Source organism: Prionailurus bengalensis, chromosome B3, assembly GCF_016509475.1.
Source record: "Prionailurus bengalensis isolate Pbe53 chromosome B3, Fcat_Pben_1.1_paternal_pri, whole genome shotgun sequence".
NCBI classification, from domain to species: Eukaryota; Metazoa; Chordata; class Mammalia; order Carnivora; family Felidae; genus Prionailurus; species Prionailurus bengalensis.
Genome location: NC_057355.1, coordinates 108,726,035 through 108,745,214, shown reverse-complemented (window position 1 = coordinate 108,745,214; position 19,180 = coordinate 108,726,035). Strand labels below are relative to the sequence as shown.

At 42.9% G+C, this 19,180-nt stretch overlaps 1 protein-coding gene and 1 non-coding gene across 2 annotated transcripts in view; both read right to left on the bottom strand.

Moving 5' to 3' along the window:
• Positions 1–19,180, bottom strand: part of PRKCH (protein kinase C eta) — a 232,392-nt gene that overhangs the window by 133,865 nt on the left and 79,347 nt on the right.
• LOC122469690 lies at positions 14,023–14,129 on the bottom strand. Its single transcript, XR_006293585.1, has one exon. It is a non-coding gene; the product is annotated as a U6 spliceosomal RNA (small nuclear RNA).

Genomic DNA, 19,180 nt, shown 5'->3' with positions numbered 1-19,180 from the left:
ACTCACAAAACCACCTACTAGATAATGTCTTGTATAAATTGATATATATATATATCAGTGGTAACCTTTGTTGGACCTATTTCCAGCTCAATGGTTTCTGTATTTATGTGATGGCAGTAATCCACACCAGAGACTGAAGTAAATCAAACCGATTTAAAACCTTAAGCCAAGAGGAGAAACCTTTCTTTTTCCCAAATATTCTTACAGCAAGCTTCCTCATTACAAGTAAGAGGGTGCTTCGGGAAAAGCCTCGAGTCCCTTACCCAGGTAAGTAAGAGGTCTCGGGTCCCCCTGAGCTCCCTTTCTCCAGCCCACAGAGGCAGGTAAAGGAGAGAGGAGGGGGGATGGAAGGGTGTTGCAACAGGCTCTTATCAGCCTCTTTCAGGAATTCGGAGCAAACCTCTGCAGGGCTCCTGAAGCCCAGGGTTTCTCAGAAGGGCTGGAGATCCACAGATGGACATATAGATAAAATAAGTTCTGTTTGCTCCTTTGTTTCCAAGGCTAACTGTAGCAATCATGTGATCTCTGGGGAAAATGAAACATTTTTCTACTCACCAAGAGACTGTTGCAAGCCAAGCAGCCAAACAGATCACTAAGGACAAGGGGCGGGTCCTCACGTAAAGCACAAGCTCTCCGCTGAGACTTAACGCTAGGCTCCAGCTCTGGCATGGGGTTAGAGTGAGTTTGCTGGCTAGACCAACAAAAGCTGAGCCCTCTAGGCAGCCAGTTCTCTCCCTCCCTCCCTGAGCATCTTCCCACAGGTGAGAGTGACTCACTCACCAGCGAGTGAATTCTTTATACTAACTGACGCCCACATACCTGGGGTACAGAGTCTGCCTGTGGGACAGGTTTCCGCAACACTTTCATCAGCCTGGGTTCATGAGGAAAATGTACGAGTGGCACGTGCCAAGCTCCCAGTGACCACCCCCCCCCCCCCCCCACAACGGTGCTAAGAGCAGCAGGGGAAAGGAGAGCACATGGGGCTTTCCGGAGAAGAGGCAGGGTCACTCACACATGTATATACAGAAGCACACGTTAGCATCCCTGAGTATGAAGGGCAGATGTGTAATGTAAACGTCCATCCAATGCCTTTGAAATGACTGTGGTCCAAACTGGGATTCGGCTGGAGTCTGGCCAGAAGAGGCTGCAGGTGCTAGCCTACCTTTCCAGGCCTCCGTGAGCTGAGCCAATTGTGCAGAGTCTCATAGAAGCTAGGGTTCACATAGCAAAGGTGAGCTCCACCACTGAGAACTACAGGCTTTCGGCTCAAGTCTGTGGCAAAACATGACAAACTGCAATAGCCAAATCCCAGGAGTTAGGTGGACAACACTCAGCTCTCTTCCCTTATTCTCACATCCAAGTACACCAACAAAGTATGCCTACTTACATATATAAAGCAGTTCAGTGTATATTTGGGTTTAAAATATAGGATTTGTCTAATTTTAGTTTTTCATTTTAGTTTTTGGGTTTTTTTTTCTCTACTGATAACCAGTTCCCGTGTTCCAGGCTTTAAAAATGATGACCTACCCCTCTGGGGTGGGACACCTGTTTGGCTCAGAGCTCTACACCAGTTCCTCCCACAGTAAGGGCCAGGGACCCTGTGCAGGTTCTAAAGGAGTTTAATCTCCCTTCCAAAGAATCAGTTCCTTCTTTCTCAAAAACAAAAAGAAAAAATCAGTTTTATATATTGTATTGCATTGGTTCTTAACCAGGAGTGATTTTGCCCCTAGGGACATTCGGCAGTGTCTGGAGACATTTTTGGCTATCACAGCTGGGGTGGGGTGGTTTGCTACTGGCATCTGGATTGTGGAGGCCAGGGATGCTGCTAAATGCCCTACAGTACACAGCACCACCCTCATAACAAAAGTTATCCAACCCCAAAGGTCATTTGTGCCAGTTAAAAAACCCTGCAGTATTTGGATTCTGTAGATTTCATCTGGGGAAAAAAAAAGTATTTTGTTGCTTAAAAATAAGTTTGAAAATTTCTGCCCTAGGACACCTGCCGGGACCCAAACTATTCAACAACATGATAAAGACTCTTTTGTATTGAGCTTCAAAGTGCTCAGATAGTACAGATTTTCACATCCGACGCTGGCTTTTAAATTCCCGTAATAGGTCTAGCTGCTATAAAGAGCTAAGGCCCCGTCTCTCTTTCTGTTAAACCCTGAGTGGGAATCAAGGAGCTGTAGCCACCTAGTAGGACCTAATGCAAACCTCCTTCTGTGCCAGGGTAGAATCACAGTAACTTCAACCAAAGTAGGAAAGATCAGACAGAGGCTGAGGGCTTGTCCCGATGGGAAGCCACGGGTGTTGGCTCCATAGAGATCAGGTCTCCATCAGTTAGGCAGAGAGCCAGAAGTTAAATATATTGCTTCTTTTAGGAAGGAAAGTGAACAATGGCCTCTTCATGTGAAACCACAATGGGAGTTTAGGAAGGGGCAGAGCATAATTCCCAGGATGGAAAATGGCCTGGGCTCCAATGTTCGGTCCTTGGTCCTGCAGCACTCAGTCATTGCTGGTGAACTCTCTATTTACTAATTCCTACGCAAAACCCATGGACTAAGTGGCACCTTTTGATGCCAACCAAGGGAATAATTCTGATTCTCAGGTTGAGGGGATAACTACAGCTGTCTACCCTATCATGAAGGCTTCCTGCTACTCTGAGGGTCTCTGAGGTGTCTCTCAGCAAATGAAACTAACAGCCCACGCGTAGGCTAATCCTTCCAGATATAAAGACAGAACCTACATGACACATCGCGTGTGGCCCTCTAAGCCCTGCTCCATCTTCCATCTCTCTCTCTCTCTCTCTCCAAAAGCCATCAGGCCTTCTTCCAGGAGGTGCCCCAGGGCCTTTGGGCACTAACCATAACACACCATCCTGAACTGTGTTTACATGACCACCTTCCTCTCCAGGCTGGGAGCTTGATCACGGTAACCTGTGTCCTACCGCCTGGCACACCAGGAACCTAATATTCGATGAATGGATGAATGAGCTTGACCTGTCAACCATGGGACATGCTCCCAAGTAAGTCCTCCCCAAACTGTAGAGCAGGCCGGACCCTTCCTCACGCTGTACGTGCGGCTTGCAGTGTATGAATGTGAGTACAGAACTCGCTTCAGTAAACACAGCCGTGGAACAGGATAGGCCTGTGCAGATGTTAGATCTTTCTCCAGGAACTATTCCATATGTAAAACAATTGGAGGGTGGGGAAATTCAATAAACAGCTGCCCTTTGAGGTGGCAAAAGACACACTCTCCCTTTTCAAGTGCAATCAGCGGGTTGGATGACCTTGCCTCAACCCTTGCAGCAGAGAAACAACCCTGGTGTGGCTTCCTCATCAGTCCTCAGAAGGATCCACACAAAAAAGCCCTCACACACAATAAACTGCAAACACAAACACACTTTCAACCCAGACGCTTTCATTTAGATTATCAAGTCTTAGAAGATAAAGATTTAATCACACTATAGGCTTTTTTTTTTTTTTTCATTTTCCTTTTAAGGAGAGTGGGTCCTGGGACATTCCCAAGCTGTGGGTCCAGAACTGCTGGGGTGAGCCCCTTAGAAGGGAGGAGGACTCCACAACCAACCTCTCAGAATGCAAACTATGTCTAACATGTGTGCAACTAGTGTTTAGATACTTCTGAAACAAATTTTTATACCCAATTAGAGACTGTCCTGAATGCATTGAATTTTGCCATTAAGTATATTAGGAGTCCCGAGAGACATGGTTCAAATAGCTACACATACACAAGACTCCGGGAAATACAGAAAAGGCCTTGATAACCAACCTAGGGTTAGAAACCACTAAGCCAGTCCATTTAAAGAGTTTCCTCCACTGTGCTGTACCAACAGCCCTAGAAATAAGGCTCTTTTGTTTCAACTGATAATGAGAGATCAGGAAAGATTGCCAAAAGGAAGACGCTCATAGGGGTTCTGTTCGGTAGAGCTGTCTGGGGTACAGACAATAAGAGGGAAGCTCTTTCAAAGAAGTCTTACTCCGAGGACCAGTCTTGTCTTGACAGACTGAAGTTGCTGTCAGTGATTAATGAGGGGGCTTTAATCCACATCCTATACTGGACCCCAGCCCCTCCTTTTCAGGTATGAAGAATACTGAAAGGAGGAAGACAGGAGAAAGACAGAATTTTGTAGTGCCTGTGGGCTGCCCTCATAAATGTCGTATAGAACTAGGTCCCCTTTGATTTTCTAAGTGTAGCGGGATGCTAGGTGGGACTTTTCCTCTCATCCCAGAATTTCAGCCCAGGACAAAAGACACTAAGTAGCCATCATCTAAGTTCTGAGGGCTCCCTCCCATCAGGGCTTTCTGGAGACAGCTACCCCACCACCACCCCACGACACACCAGTTCTGCACCACTCCCCCAACGTCAGAATGAACCTGAAAAGGACTCCAACCTGAAGCTGAGGAGACAGGCTCCAAGAAAATCACTCTCGGGGGACAGGCAGGGAGGAGGGAAGGAGAGGAAGGGGAGAGGATGCTAGATCTTAGGACAAGACTTCACCGTCCTCGAAGGGGGTCAAAAGATACAAACTTCCGGTTACAAAATAAATAAGTTATGGGACTGTCAAGCACAGCACAGCGACTATAGTTAATACCGTTTTGCGTGTTTGAAAGTTGCTGAGGGTGGGGCGCCTGGGTGGCTCAGTCGGTTAAGCGTCCAACTTCGGCTCGGGTCATGATCTCACGGCTCATGTGTTCGAGCTCTGTGTCAGGCTCTGTGCTGACAGCTCGGAGCCTGGAGCCTGCTTCAGATTCTGTGTCTCCCTTTCTCTCTGCCCCTCCCCCGCTCATGCTTGTGCACTCTCTCTCAAAAATAAATAAAACATTTAAAAAAATTAGAAAGTTGCTGAGAGAGTAGACCTTACAATTTTTTATCACAAGAAAATAGAATTTTTTTTGGTAGCTATATATGGTAACAGACATTAACTAGACTTACTATGGTAATCATTTCACAATATCTACTTGTAGCATATCACCTTGTACATCTGAAACTAATATCATGTGATATTGTCAATTATACCTCAAAACAAACAAACAAACAAACAAAAAAAAGACTTCACCCTCTTCTTCACTCCAAGAAGCTGGGCCAAACCTGGGGGAGGTGAGCCAAGGAGGTCTCAGCTGTGTATGACCGAAGTTTTCAAAATGAACAGGACTCAGTCTAAAACAGTAATAGGAGTTTGCCCATCAACTGATAAATAGATAAACGAAGTGTGGTATTTACACACAATGGACTATTATTCAGTCCTAAAAAGGAAGGAAGTTCTGACGCCTGCTATAACATGGATGAGCCTTGAGGCCATCGTGCTGAGTGAAACAAGTCACAAAAGGACAATTCTGTATGATTCCACTCATACCAGATACTCAGGGTAGTCAGAGTCACAGAGACAGAAAGAAGGGTGGCTGCCAGGGGCTACAGGGGAAGGAATGGGAATTTATTATTTAATGCATAGAGTTTCAGTTCTATAAAACTTCTATTCAGCTTCCAGAAAGAGTTGTGGAGATGGATGGTAGTGGTCGTTGCACGACAACGCACATATAATAAATACCACCGAACTGAACACTTAAAATGATTAAGATGGTAAATTTTTATATTATGTGTCTTTTACCACAGTTACAGAGAACTTAAAAAAAACCTGAAGGCAGTGATGGATGTGTTAATTAACTAGGTGGTGGGAATCCTTCCACAATGTATGTGTGTATCAAGTCACCATGATGTACGTTTTAAATATCTTGCAGTTTTGTCAACTGTACTTCAATAGAGCAAAAAAAAAAAAAAAAAAAAAAATGAAGGTAAAGGACAGTTATAGAATTGGCCCAATGTAGTGTAAAGGAATCCACTACCCAAAGGGAAATTAGATTTCACATAGGATAATCTAAAGTAAGTACTGTTAATAGAATTCCTGAAAATATCCCCAATGAGAAGCCTCATTAAACTGGTTCTATATCCTCATCTTTGAATGGCTAATCCTGTCCCGTAGCTCTCTTCCTGGCTGAAAATAAAAGTCTAGAGGAAATCTCATCCAAAAATATCATTTCTGACATAACTACTTAAATGTCAAAGTTGAAAAGGGCGGAGGTTCTGCAGATGCGTGTTAAAATGGGAAACGGTAGGAACCACTTCTTCTACCTTCTCTTTGCTTCACTAAAGCTTCATATATCAGCATGGTGAGCCGGTGGAGTTCAGGCTACACAACAGAACGCAAACTTCAAACTGCCTTTGCTTTGGTTGGAGAGACAAAACATGTAGGTAGAGGAAATAAGTGGGTTTCAGGCTTGGGTGTCCAGGAGAACAGAGGCAGCGATGACAGAAATGGAGGAAGCAGAAGCGATTGACTGGCAAGGACGATGATGACCGGGGTCTGAGTTGTAGGTGTTTGAAAGATACCATAGAACCAGAGTTCATGGGAAGAAATGAGGCGAAAGGTAAAAACTGACAGTCTCCCCAAAGAGGAAAGACCTTATGAGGATGGGTGTCCATTTTTTTTAACGTTTATTTATTTATTTAAAAAAATTTTTTTTTTAACATTTATTTATTTTTGAGACAGAGAGAGAGCATGAACTGGGAGGGTCAGAGAAAGAGGGAGACACAGAATCTGAAACAGGCTCCAGGCTCTGAGCTGTCAGCACAGAGCCCAACGCGGGGCTCGAACCCACGGACCACGAGATCATGACCTGAACCGAAGTCGGACGCTTAACCGACTGAGCCACCCAGGCGCCCCTAATGTTTATTTATTTTGAGAGGATGTGTATGCATGCACGCATGCCAGTGTGGGGGAGGGCCAGAAAGAGAGGGAGAGAGAGAATCCCAAGCAGGCTCCACACCCGGCTCAATCCCACAAACCGAGATCATGACCTGAGCTGAAAACAAGAGTTGGATGCTTATCTGACTGAGTCACCCTGGTGCCCCCACTTTTAAGATCGAGAATGAGGAATGGAGGCCTGTTAAGCACACAAAGGAAGGACAAAGAAATGGGAGAAGGATTAGAATAGTACAGCACCCTGCTGAGGGGGAATGGTTTTTTTTTCATCATATTCAACATTTCATATTCAACAAAACATGGGAATAGAAGATGCATGGTTGCTAATTCAAAGAATGAGTGAGAGCTCAGGTAGGAATGTCCAGCATGTGACTGGGCAATGGTAGCTGGCCTTCATTAGAGAGATCTGGGATGCAGACATAGAAGCAGGGGGAGAGAGCAACAGGCAGAGTGAAATCCCCAGATGAAAACAGATCCCAAGGGATGTGCATGAGAACAGCCATGGGCTGAGCACTGACCCTGGAGAATATAAACTGGAGGGGGAGGGAGAGAAGTCCAAAAATACAAAGAAAGAAGAGTCAGGGTGGTGCAGAGATGATCAGAAGACTTCAGAGTTGTAGAAGTCAAAAAGTGTAGGGCCCTGAAATGGAAGAAGTGTAAGCATCATCACATGCAATAGAGCTCTCCAGTAAGATGAGAACCGAAAGCTGCTGACCTGACCTGGCAACACAGATGTCCTTGATACTTCATCAAGAGCTAATTGAGTAGATGATGGTGAAGGATGCCAGAGAGCTTCAGTAGTAGCTGGAGGAGAAAACAGAAGGCAAAGAAGTGGAGACAATGTACACAGACTACACTCTCAAGACATTTGGATGAAAAAGAGGACGTGAATTGGAATTGCCCATGGAAGTGCTAGAGGACATTTAGGGTGAGGAGGCTTAGCACGTTCACAGGTTGGGGAAAGCAACCAAGAGTAAGGGAAATGGAGAAGTTAGAGGTAGGGAAGCAAAGTCCCTGAAGGAGCACAGGTCCTCTGGGATAGAGGCTAAAGAATGAGAATGGGTGGGAGTGTAGATAAGGTCAGGAGCAGGATGTAGTCCTCACTCACATCCCTGGGGATCTTTTTGGGGGGCACCTGGTTGGCTCAGTTGGTAGAGCAGGTGACTCTTGATCTCAGGGTGATGAGTTCAAGCCCCACCATGTGCATAAAGCTTTACTTAAAAATTTTTTAAACATGGGGAACTGTTTTCATCTGGAGATTTCACTCAGCCTGTTGCTCTCTATCCCTGCCTCTATGTCTGCAGCCCAGATCTGTCTCACATGTGTCAGGGAGGTCACACCTGATGTGATTTTCTCGATTCCACAGGAATCAAGGCACAGGGTAAATGGGGGTCCTGAAAAGCATGATGAAGGTTGAGTTGTCATTGAAGGGAGTGGGAGAAGGAGCTGTAGGTGTGGAGGACCACCACTCAGAATAAAGGACACAGATTCATAGGAGTGATGTAAGCTCTCAGAAGAAGAGTAAGCAGAACCAAATACAGCAGCAAGGTCACAGTGGAAGATTGCTAAGAAAGGACTGCACATTTTGTAATCAGGAGGCATCTGAACAAGAGAGAACTAGAGAATGAGAAGAAAAGGAGTGTGAGGAGTATAGAGGATTTGTAAAGATACTTGGCTATACAAGGAGGAAAGAAATAGGATAGTAGCCAAGGATCAAACGAAGAATTTTTCTCCATCAACATCAACAAAGGAGAAGCAACCAAGGGAGAATAAGGGACCCCACAAGGTGTAGTCAGACAAGTGAGGAAGAATATGGCAAGAGGGCAGAGAGGCTGGATCTGCCCAGGTAAAGGGTATAGCCTCTGTGAGAAGAAAGGTTTCCTTGGCAGCCAGCAGAAAGGCAGACAGGAGATGGCCAGACTGAGGGACAATGCATATACACAGATGCAAGTCACTGCCGGATTTTTCTCAGCAGAGTATAGAATCAGAATTTTGAAGACAAAAATAAATAAATAAAATAAAAGGAAAAAGAAAAAGAAAAAAAAGAAGGGCTTACAGATATGAGGGTCTTGGAGTCCGTGAAAAACCCACAAGAAGCAAACTAGGATTTTTTTCTGGGTACACCGAGAAGTCCTACACCAGTGGATCCAGCAGCATTCTTTGTACCAGGACCAGGACTGTAGGATGACTGTGCAGGTCTGGCATGGTCATGGCAAGCATGAAGGAGGATTAAAGGATCAGCTAACTCTTAGGCATCATGAGTTAGTACTGCAGTAATGACCCTGGAGTCTGGGCTCAAGAGAACACCAAGTGGACCAGCAGGAGCTAAGGAATTGGATACATTAGTAGGGACCAGGTTTGGGTCATGTGGATTTGGTGGAAGTAACATAAGGATTAGAAACATAAGGAAGTAATGTAAGGATTGATTAAAAGAAACATAATGTTTGAGATCCAATTTGTTTCCTTTTTTTAACCTTTCATCTCTGTATTTAACTTTTGAACATATGGGATCATTATCACAACTGTTTTAATGTCTTGTCTGCTGATTCTAAGATCTGTGTTAGTTCTGGGTTCCTTTCAATGGACTGATTTATCTCCCATTACAGGTTGTATTTTCTTGCTTCTTTGCATGCCTGGGAATTTTTGACTGAATGCCAAACATTGTGGATTCCACCTGTTGAGTACTGGATAGTTTTGTATCATATAAATATTCTTGAGCTTTGTTTGAGGACACAGTAAAGTTTCTTGGAAATAGTCTGATCCTATCAGATCTTGCTTTTTAGATTTGCTAGGTGAGCCAGAACAGTGCTGAGTCTAGGCAGCCAAGACCCTTCCATGTACTCAACCCAATGCTCCATGAATCCTGAGGTTTTATAGTCTGGCTAGTAGGAACAGGCACTATTCCTGGCCCTGAGCAAGCACCAGAACAGTTCTTTCTGATCCTTCAGATGGCTCTTTCCCTGGCCTCAGGTAGTTCCTACATACTGATCAGCACTCAAGTGAATCCTCAAGGGGGACACTTTGTATTTCTCTGGAGTTCTCGCTTTCTGGGTAACTGTCTCCTTCCTGGTGTTCTATCCTGAGTCCTCCAGCTGCCATACTCTTCCTGGATTCAGATCTATCTCCTCAATTCAGGAAGCCCACTGGTCTTCCCCTGACAGAGGGGAAGAGGGAGCATCCGAGAATATGAGGGGGATGAAGAAGGAGCAATTTAGCCACAAGAGCCTCCATCATTATACTCCATGGGCCAGAAATGATGCTAGAAGTAGGAAAAAACACCCAGATCTTGACTCTGTTTGCCTTTATAGGCAGCAGACCCTCCCCCTCTATTCCTTAAAGGAATATTTCTAATATTTCTAATAAACGCTAACTTGATAAATGAGCAGTCTTGCAATATGAGTAGTATGTGATGCTGAACATGAGCACAACTGAGCCAATGGTTCTTGAAGTTCACTTTGATATATGAGTGCTTTAGATTACAAGAATGTTTCCGGAATGAATTATGCTCACAAACCAAGGTTTTACTTGTACCTTGGGGATACCCATCAGGTTTCCCAGAAACAGCTGAGCCTACCTTCAGTCCTTTGGATTCATAATATTCTACCTACAATCCACACAAAAGTTCATCCTTTTTCAGTGCATGTTCTTCCTTCACATGCAACAAAATTGCAGTTTTGCCTCCAAAATGCACAGGAGCTATTTTAATTAGTAATTAAGTTGTACATTTAAAATGGATTTTCACGTGAAGATAACAACACCATCTTTAACTTAAGAAGGAATTGGGTGGTGGTTAAGCCCTGAACAAGCCAGCAAGCAAACAAACCCCGTTTATGGACTCAAACAAGAGACACCATCTGGAAGTACAAAGACAACCAAGCCTGTACAATTAAAACCATGAAAGTCAACACACACTTCAACTCATAAATGAGAAAGTAATTTAATAAACTAAGGCAAATATTTGGGGAGAGGCCAATACTATAAAAATATCCACATGGAGTGAACCAACTGCAATTTTTTTATAAACAACAAAGTAAACACCCAGGGCTTTTCCAAGTTGATGGGCAGCACTTGGGTCAGGCTGGTGACCAGACCTAACAAAATCCTGGTACTGGGGAAAAAGGTGGAGAAGAGGGGCCAATCCTGCCTGACAATTTACAATGTCTGCCCTGGCATTTAATATTGGATCCTCTAGAGGTAAGAGATTAACAGCCAATAGTTTATACAATCTGCCTTTAAAACACACCTTCTTTCTGGGACCTAGAAATGTCTTGAAAACATTAACTCATTCATCTTAACATAGCTACTGGAAGAAAGCACTCATTGCAATTGTGCATCTGTGCTTAAAGAACTAACCAACCACAGAGTCTGGTTTTCAATATGATCCCAAAGAGGAAATGCCTGGGTCCACTGCTCCCTTGGTCATGCTAGACAGGAGAATAGACCTCTAATCCCTATCTGTTGTCCTATCAACATTCCTATAAAGCACCCATGGCAGTGGGGCTGCTCATGAATAGGGCTGGTCTATACACACACACACACACACACACCACACAATCCATGACACAATCAGTCCTGACAAGGAAATGCCAGCGGCATCAATCTAGACATTATCTAGATCCTCAAGGAGTGACTTAGGGCTAAGGGTAGCATTGGCTCTAATGGGAAAATTTAGGAATAGGGGCAACATATGTTCCCGAGGGCCCAGCCAGCAGGAAACTGGCAAAGTAATGCTCCCCTCACAGGTAGCCATCCTTCCACAACTTCTCTCCCACTCACAGCTTCACTGACTATGGTAACTCCTACTGAAGGCCCGCTGACACACACACCAGGATGTACTTTGCACCCTCCCAGAATCTGACACACGTGCCAAGCTCAGTGTTTGTCTAGGATTTGAAACAATGTCCAAGAAAGGAGACTTATGTCATCAGACTTTTCTTGGTGCCTTTTAGATGACTTCCACCAAGTATGTGGAGTAACTTGGGTATGGATTTCCTTCCAAAATGGGTGGGTACATAATCTGCATCAGGTCCTAATGCAGCCCTTTGTGGGTGTGTGCATGCTTGCTTATGCACAACACCCTGGGGATAGATGCCACTAGCCCCATGTTTTTCATGTAAGGCAACCATTGCTCAAGGCCACACAGCTAGGAAGTACAGGGAGCAGAGCCGGTCCCTCTCATCTGAAGCTGATGCCCTTCCACCACCCACCTCTAATCTCAAACACAGTAAGAGATCCTCGATAGGATTTCCCAGGGCATTCTGTCTGTAAGGGTCTATTAAGGAAAGAATTAACACTAACACCAGAAAATAAGTTTTGGGGCATTCATGAAGCTGAAGGAATCACTAAAAGTGACCTACTATCTAAAAAACCTGACTTAGAATGGCTAACATTAACAACTCCGGCAACAACAGATGTCGGCGAGGATGTGGAGAAAGAGGATCTCTTTTGCACGGCTGGTGGGAATGCAAACTGGTGCAGCCACTCTAGAAAACAGTATGGAGGTTCCTCAAAAGACTAAAAATAGAACTACCCTACAACCCAGCAATTGCACTATCAGGTATTTATCCAAGGGATACAGGTGTGCTGTTTTAAAGGGGCATATGCACCCCAATATTTATAGCAGCACTATCAACAATAGCCAAAGTATGGAAAGAGCCCAAATGTCCATCAATGGATGAATAGATAAAGAAGATGTGGTATGTATAAACACACACACACACACACACACACACACACACACACACTGGAGTATTACTCGACAATCAAAAAGAAAGAAATCTTGTCATTTGCCACTATGTGGATGGAACTGGAGGGTATTATGCTAAGTGAAATTAATCAAAGAAAGACAAAAATCATATGAATTCACTCACATGAGGACTTTAAGAGACAAAACAGATGAACATAAGGGAAGGGAAACAAAAATAATATAAAAACAGGGAGGGGGACAAAACATAAGAGACTCTTAAATATGGAAAACAAATAGAGGGTTACTGGAGGGGTTGTGGGAGGGGGGATGGGCTAAATGGGTAAGGGGCACTAAGGAATCTACTCCTGAAATCATTGCTGCACTAGATGCTAACTAATCTGGATGTAAATTTAAAAAATAACAAAATGTAAATAAAAAATAAATAAAAATAAGAAATAAAGCCTGACTTATCTCCTGGATTATAAAACAAAACAAGGATTTCTCTCTTTACTCTTCCCCCAAACTCCTCGGAACAGTGAAACTCTGCATCACCCCAAGCTGTAAGTGGGAGATCCTCTGGGTAGGTTGGCGTGCCAAGAGAGGAACCTTTATCGTATTCAGCAAAGCCAAAGTGTTTTTCAGTTGACTCCAGCAAAGAAGTGATCCTTCCCCTTAAAAGACGATTAAAAGTGCCCCCATAGCTACCATACAGCGCTGAATAAACACACTGAACAAATGCTCAGATACAACGTGAGAGATGGAGACGGGGAGGTGTGACGTCAGAGGGAATTCAGACAACAACAGGTGCTGGCTAAGGCAGTGCTCTGGAGATCCCTGCCCTGTCTGAAGAGTTCACAGGGGGAAACTTCAAAAACATTATACTAGGCCACACGCAAAACAAAGCTGGTCTATGGGCCCATTTCAGTCCATGAGCAGTTCATGGTCCAAACAGACACAGCCAGCACGCAGCCAATATTCTGCATATTAGAGAGAAGGCCCATAAAGACTGGATTTAGAGTGACCTACGAGCATTCCCAGAGGCAACGACCAAGAATGGAGGAATCAGAGGCCTCCAACGGGGGCCCCGCAACACCTGAGGCAGAGGCGTGGAACAAGACATGACCTGTCACAGGTGCACTGGAGCAGAACTATGAAACTGTTCTCTTTGCATCCTGGATGAATGTTCCCACAGTGTCCTCACCGAGGGGCCAGCAGGAAATACTAGAGTACTACTGAATCATCACTTATTAATATATTAATAAAATCCTGATGGTTCTCTCCCAGAGATAAGCTTCAGTCTGTGTCAGTGAATCCTTCCTCAAGTCCTCTGTTATAAAGAACTGCTCCAGGTATTGTTACCTGGTGGATTTTTTTTTTTCCAATTCCGAAACAATCACCACAAGTTTTGGAACACTTGCATCACCCATAAAGGCAATCACTTCCATCAGGCCTAGACAACCACTCATCTACTCTCTGTTTCCATTGCTTTCCCTATGATGGACATGAAACTATGAACTATAAAAGGAACTTTCATATGAACTGTGAAAGGAATCATACAAAAAATATGAAAGACTTCACGGATTTGCATGTTATCCTTGCACAGGGGCCATGCTAATCTCCTCCATATCGTTCCAATTTTAGCATATATGCCACCAAATCGAACACACCTGGGCAGATTTTAAGTAAGCATTAGATAAGATGGTGATACCGGGATATGTAGTCCCTTCTACAGAACGGCATCTGAACACTATCAACTTGCATTAAGAGTTATTATACCCTAACTCATCATCTGAGTTCTCATTACCCCAAATCCCCACAATAGTGATATTGATACAGGTAAACTTAATGCTCAAAGCATAAAACTGATCGCCAATGAACAGACTAAGCACTTTTAAATGAGTCCCTTCTCGGACATTCCTCCCTGCTTACACCTACCCTGTTCTTGCCCTGCCTATGAATGGCCGCTGTTCTCAGTATGAGTATCAGATACATCCCATGCAACAACATACACAATAACAATTAGGTACCAGATCAAAGTGAGATCTTGTAGCTGATGTAGATCATGAAATTCACTGACAAGCTACTCCAATCACAACAAACCCTTGATACAGTAAATCCAGGTATAGGTCCATCACCAATGAAGAAAAGATCAACACCGATGGAGCCATGCCCAGCCTTCGGAGAAACTGATGATGCCTTCAAATACTTCTACATACATTCCTTTTCATGACATTGTTGAGAAAGTTATCATGAAATGGAAAATGTTATCATGCCTTCAAATCAGTCAGAAAAGTACACATCTGAGTTATTTGATCTGTTCTCGGTTCTAAGAATTAGCATAAAGGTATCATTGTAAGCTCAACCCTGATAAATATAAGAAAGAAACTGACTTCCATAATTTTCAAAGGCGGAGTACCAAGAAAACCCTTTGAAACTTACATTTTTTGTAATGTTGGCTTCCATTGTAACTAGAACCACCGTAAATTGCCTTTTTCTGGTCCCAGTTGCTCTAAGAGAAGGGAAATACTTATAACTTGTCTCCAGTCCAATAGCCGATAGGCTACACTGTCAACACTCCCAGCCTGCTTCTACCACTTTTAAGCCTGGCTTGAGTCTCAGCATTAGCCCTGAGTGTTTGCAGACATTAGCAAGGCCCTTAGCACTGAGTCTCATTTTCTCCTCCTAAAAGCACAGAAACTGTAACCTGACCTGTCTATGTCACAGTATTTTTAAAAGCTCTTAAAAGAAAACATTAGGTGTTTTGTCAACTTAAAAGACTACACTGAAGTAATATACTCCCGTCTTTGGTTTTTTCTTTTTCCTACATGCTCTTTTTCTTCAACTAGCAAACCTCCCAACTGTCAAAATTTTCCATTCATCACATTAGAAATGATTTAGGATACAACAAGGGTATTAAAATGTGGATAACCATTAGAACCAGCCAACATGCTTATTAGGAATCTGTTTCCCTGGCCTTTTCCCCAGAGATTCCAATTCAGTCTGGGGCATGAGAATCTCTATATCTTTCAAAATTCTTAAGTGATTTCATTGCTCTAAAACAGATCCTCTCTTGCTATCTCATAGTTTTTAAAGGCCCTATTTTCAGTACTTGGTAAATCCCAATCCAAGGACTCAGATATTGGAAGTATACTCGTTTACACGAAACAGGAAGTATCAACAAAATTCAATTAGAACTAAGCTTCTAAAAGTTATATATTAAGTCCCAACAGAGCACCCAGATCAAGCTCCAATCTATTTACCTCCCCAGATGTTTAATAGATGTATCACTAACATTTATTAACACTTCACAAGGGGCACCTACATGTCTCAGTTGGTAGAACATGTGACTCTTGACCTCAGGGTCATGAGTTTGGGCCCTACTTTGGGTGTAGAGATTACTTAAGTAAAAATAATAATAATAAAAACCAAAACACTTCCCAACAAATGATAGTTCCCACCCAAGTTCAAGAACAGAAGACTCCAGCTAAGCCTAAGTTTTCTCTCTTTTAAGTGGGCGAAGTACACAAAAGTAATTTCTTAATAACCCACACAAACAGAATTGAATTATAGCTCATTATATTGAGAGGTGCACAGACTTGTTATGGATCTCCAAACAGTTGATTTGAACTTTTAATTCTTACTAAGCTGTGTAATGGATCCTAATTTAGCTTAGAACAATAAGAAACCACACTGGAGTGTAGAGAACTTGGGAAAGTCTTCAAGATGAACTTAAAATAGTTCAGGCTTCAGCAACTTACGTTAAATCATTGTAAACGGATGTAATATGGTGCTTTTCAAGACCCTAGCCAAAGGAGAAAAGATTATGTTCAATCAGCCAGCATCAAATATAAGTGTACTTCACTTAAGTAACAAGACATGCTCCCCAACAGGGAAGTGACAGTACCAGGGTGCTGACCTTATGCCAGCCAGGACGCCGGGCACCTCCCCAGGACGTCATAGCCCAGCCATGTTCCTCTACCGCTGCAACTCTCACTCACCAACAATGCCCCTTCCCTTAGGGTCTGTGTACTTCCTGTTCCTTCTTCCCCCAGACAGCCCTGTCCACTCCCTCCCTCCCTCCCTTCAAATCTCTGGCACAAAGGCCATCTCATAGAAAAAGAACAACACACACCAACCCTCCTCTCTGTCGTGACCCTGTCTTATTTTTTCCATGGCATTTATCACTTGGCATATTATGTTAATTTATCTAATCGTTTGTCTCCTCCCACACACCAAACTTTGAATTCTGTGGGAATCAATTAGTGTCATTAATAAGCACATGCATACATACTGCACATAATACCACACATACATATTCTCTGTGTGTATATGTGGATAGTCCTTCTGATCCACCAGACCCAAGGGGTAATAATTTACAAGCATTGCTCAGCCCAGTGCATTTTGTAACCAAATGTAAATTCATAGAGGTAGCTACTGATTTTTTCCAAAATAATGTGAGAACTAAATTGCCACTTACAAAAATCTAAGCCCGCTGTGCCCCCACCTCCCCACACACACTCTCAACCTCCTACAGGGAGTCCTTCAGCACTGACTTGAGCCCCAGAAGAGAAATCTCAGACACCAGGATCAAACCATGATGCTGAAGATAAGTTTCAGGAGAGAAGGGAAGAAACAGGTCTTCCTCCTCTCTACCTGCCCACTGACACAGGGCAGAGAGTTATTGGGGAAAACCGAAGCAAAGGGCTGACAGGATAACTGGCTCTTCATCTGAAACAAAGAGCTGAGAGGTCAGGGGTTGCTAGAAAGGAGACTGAAGCATAATGAAAATAGACTCTGGAGCAATTAATTTTCCATCAAAAAATGAACCCATTTCTGTTTTACCTAAATCTCAGTTCCACTCAAAGAATACCACATTAATGTAATTTCAACAGCAACAACAACAAAATGAAGCTTGAGAAAATTAAGAGACTAGTCTGACTCTGTGTTTTCAAAGCAGCATGCTAGTTAATAAGCAAGTGCCCTAGGAAGTGAACGTGCTGATACTTCCGTCCATAGATCTCTGAGCTATTTTAGAGGTTCAGCTTTTAGCACTTACACCTCTAACCACTTGCTCAGAAGTACTGTGACTGCCTTGTTCTGCTGGAAGCAAGCAGAGGTGTAGCATAAAGCTACCCGGAATGGCCATCTCCCAGGTTAGAAACCACCGTCAGCTTCCGGTTGTTTGGGTGTCACTTCTGGACCTTCTTTTTTGATGAGAAAGGGCTTGTGACTGGCTGAAAAAGTTCACTGCACAGTAAAAATAACTAGAAAAACAGGATGACAGTGTCAAAAAATTGCTGAATTATTCTGTTACCTGTATCACCTGATTGTCACCTAACATCAGTCCCCCATACAACATACACAAGTATTTATCAGTTCCTTCTTTCTGTGGTCACTAAATTAAAAGTGTTGGGCTTCTGAAAAAAAGATAAAGGGAAAAATTAAACTATAAATTCTAAAAATAATTTGGTCTCGGTAGCATTTTATAGTCTTAAAAATTAAAGACTCAAGGGGCGCCTGGGTGGCTCAGTTGGTTAAGCATCTGACCTTAGCTCAGGTCATGATCTCGTGGTTCGTGTGTTCGAACCCATACATGGTTTCGTAACACCTTGCATTGGTCATTTTGAAGATATGAATTCACTGAATCATAAAGATCTTCTTCCAAATGCTGACACATTTTACTATACAATATTTAAAAACACAATTGCTAATTAATATCAAAAACAAACTCATGAGAAAAGTCTTTTTTTTTTTAAGTATTGCAAGCTGACAAGCTCATAATGGTAGATATATGTTTTCCAAAATTCTAATTATGTCTTGGAGGAGCCAATTCTATCACTGGTATCCAATCACAGTTGTTTCCTGGAAACAATCCATTCACAATAGGCTCACTTTATTCAGTTTAAAGAAAATACCTGATAAATTCCCAAAGCTCCATCACTACAGTTTGTCATTCTTTCCAGTAAAAATGGTGTTCCACGAAAAACAAACAACTAGCTCAGCTAACACCTCAATCATACAAGTGGTTTTCCTTGAGACATGATAGTATTCAGAATGTAGCAGAAACGCTTTATGCCTAATTCCCATTTTAGCACACAGATTATAAAGATATAGAGCCAAAGGTTGAGCTTAATACATTGATAATGTTTACTGCTTCATCGAAGACATTAAGTGAAACTTTTTTTTTTTTTCACTGCAATTGTCTGGCAGTGCAGAAGACGTTGGCTACACTAATGTTAACTGCATAGCTGGGTGTCTTGATTCATCCCAAGGTGTCAGCAGTTTTACCCATCATTTCTTTTGCACCATTGAGCAAATGACAGTACACTTAAAAAGGCAAATAACATCTTCGTATTATAAATAAATAGTTTTGAATGACAGACCTCCTGAATAGGTCTTCAGAACCCTCAGAGGTCTGTCTAACCTTACTTTGAGAAGCAATCGAAAAATTCTGAATAAAACCACCACTTAAGAGTGTTTCCATCAACAGTTAATGAAAGTAAGAGAAGTAGTCAGGATGAAGCCAATGGCGATTGGGGTATAACTACACAAATATGCCGATCATACCCTAGGCTGAACTTATTTACTTTTTAATTCCTTCCAAGTTCTAGTTTAAGATCTGCATTAAGAGAACCTACTGATAATCCCGGTAAAACTTGAACAAATCTCAAGCTCATTCTTTCTAGAGTGCTCTGATCCATGTCTGACATCTGAGA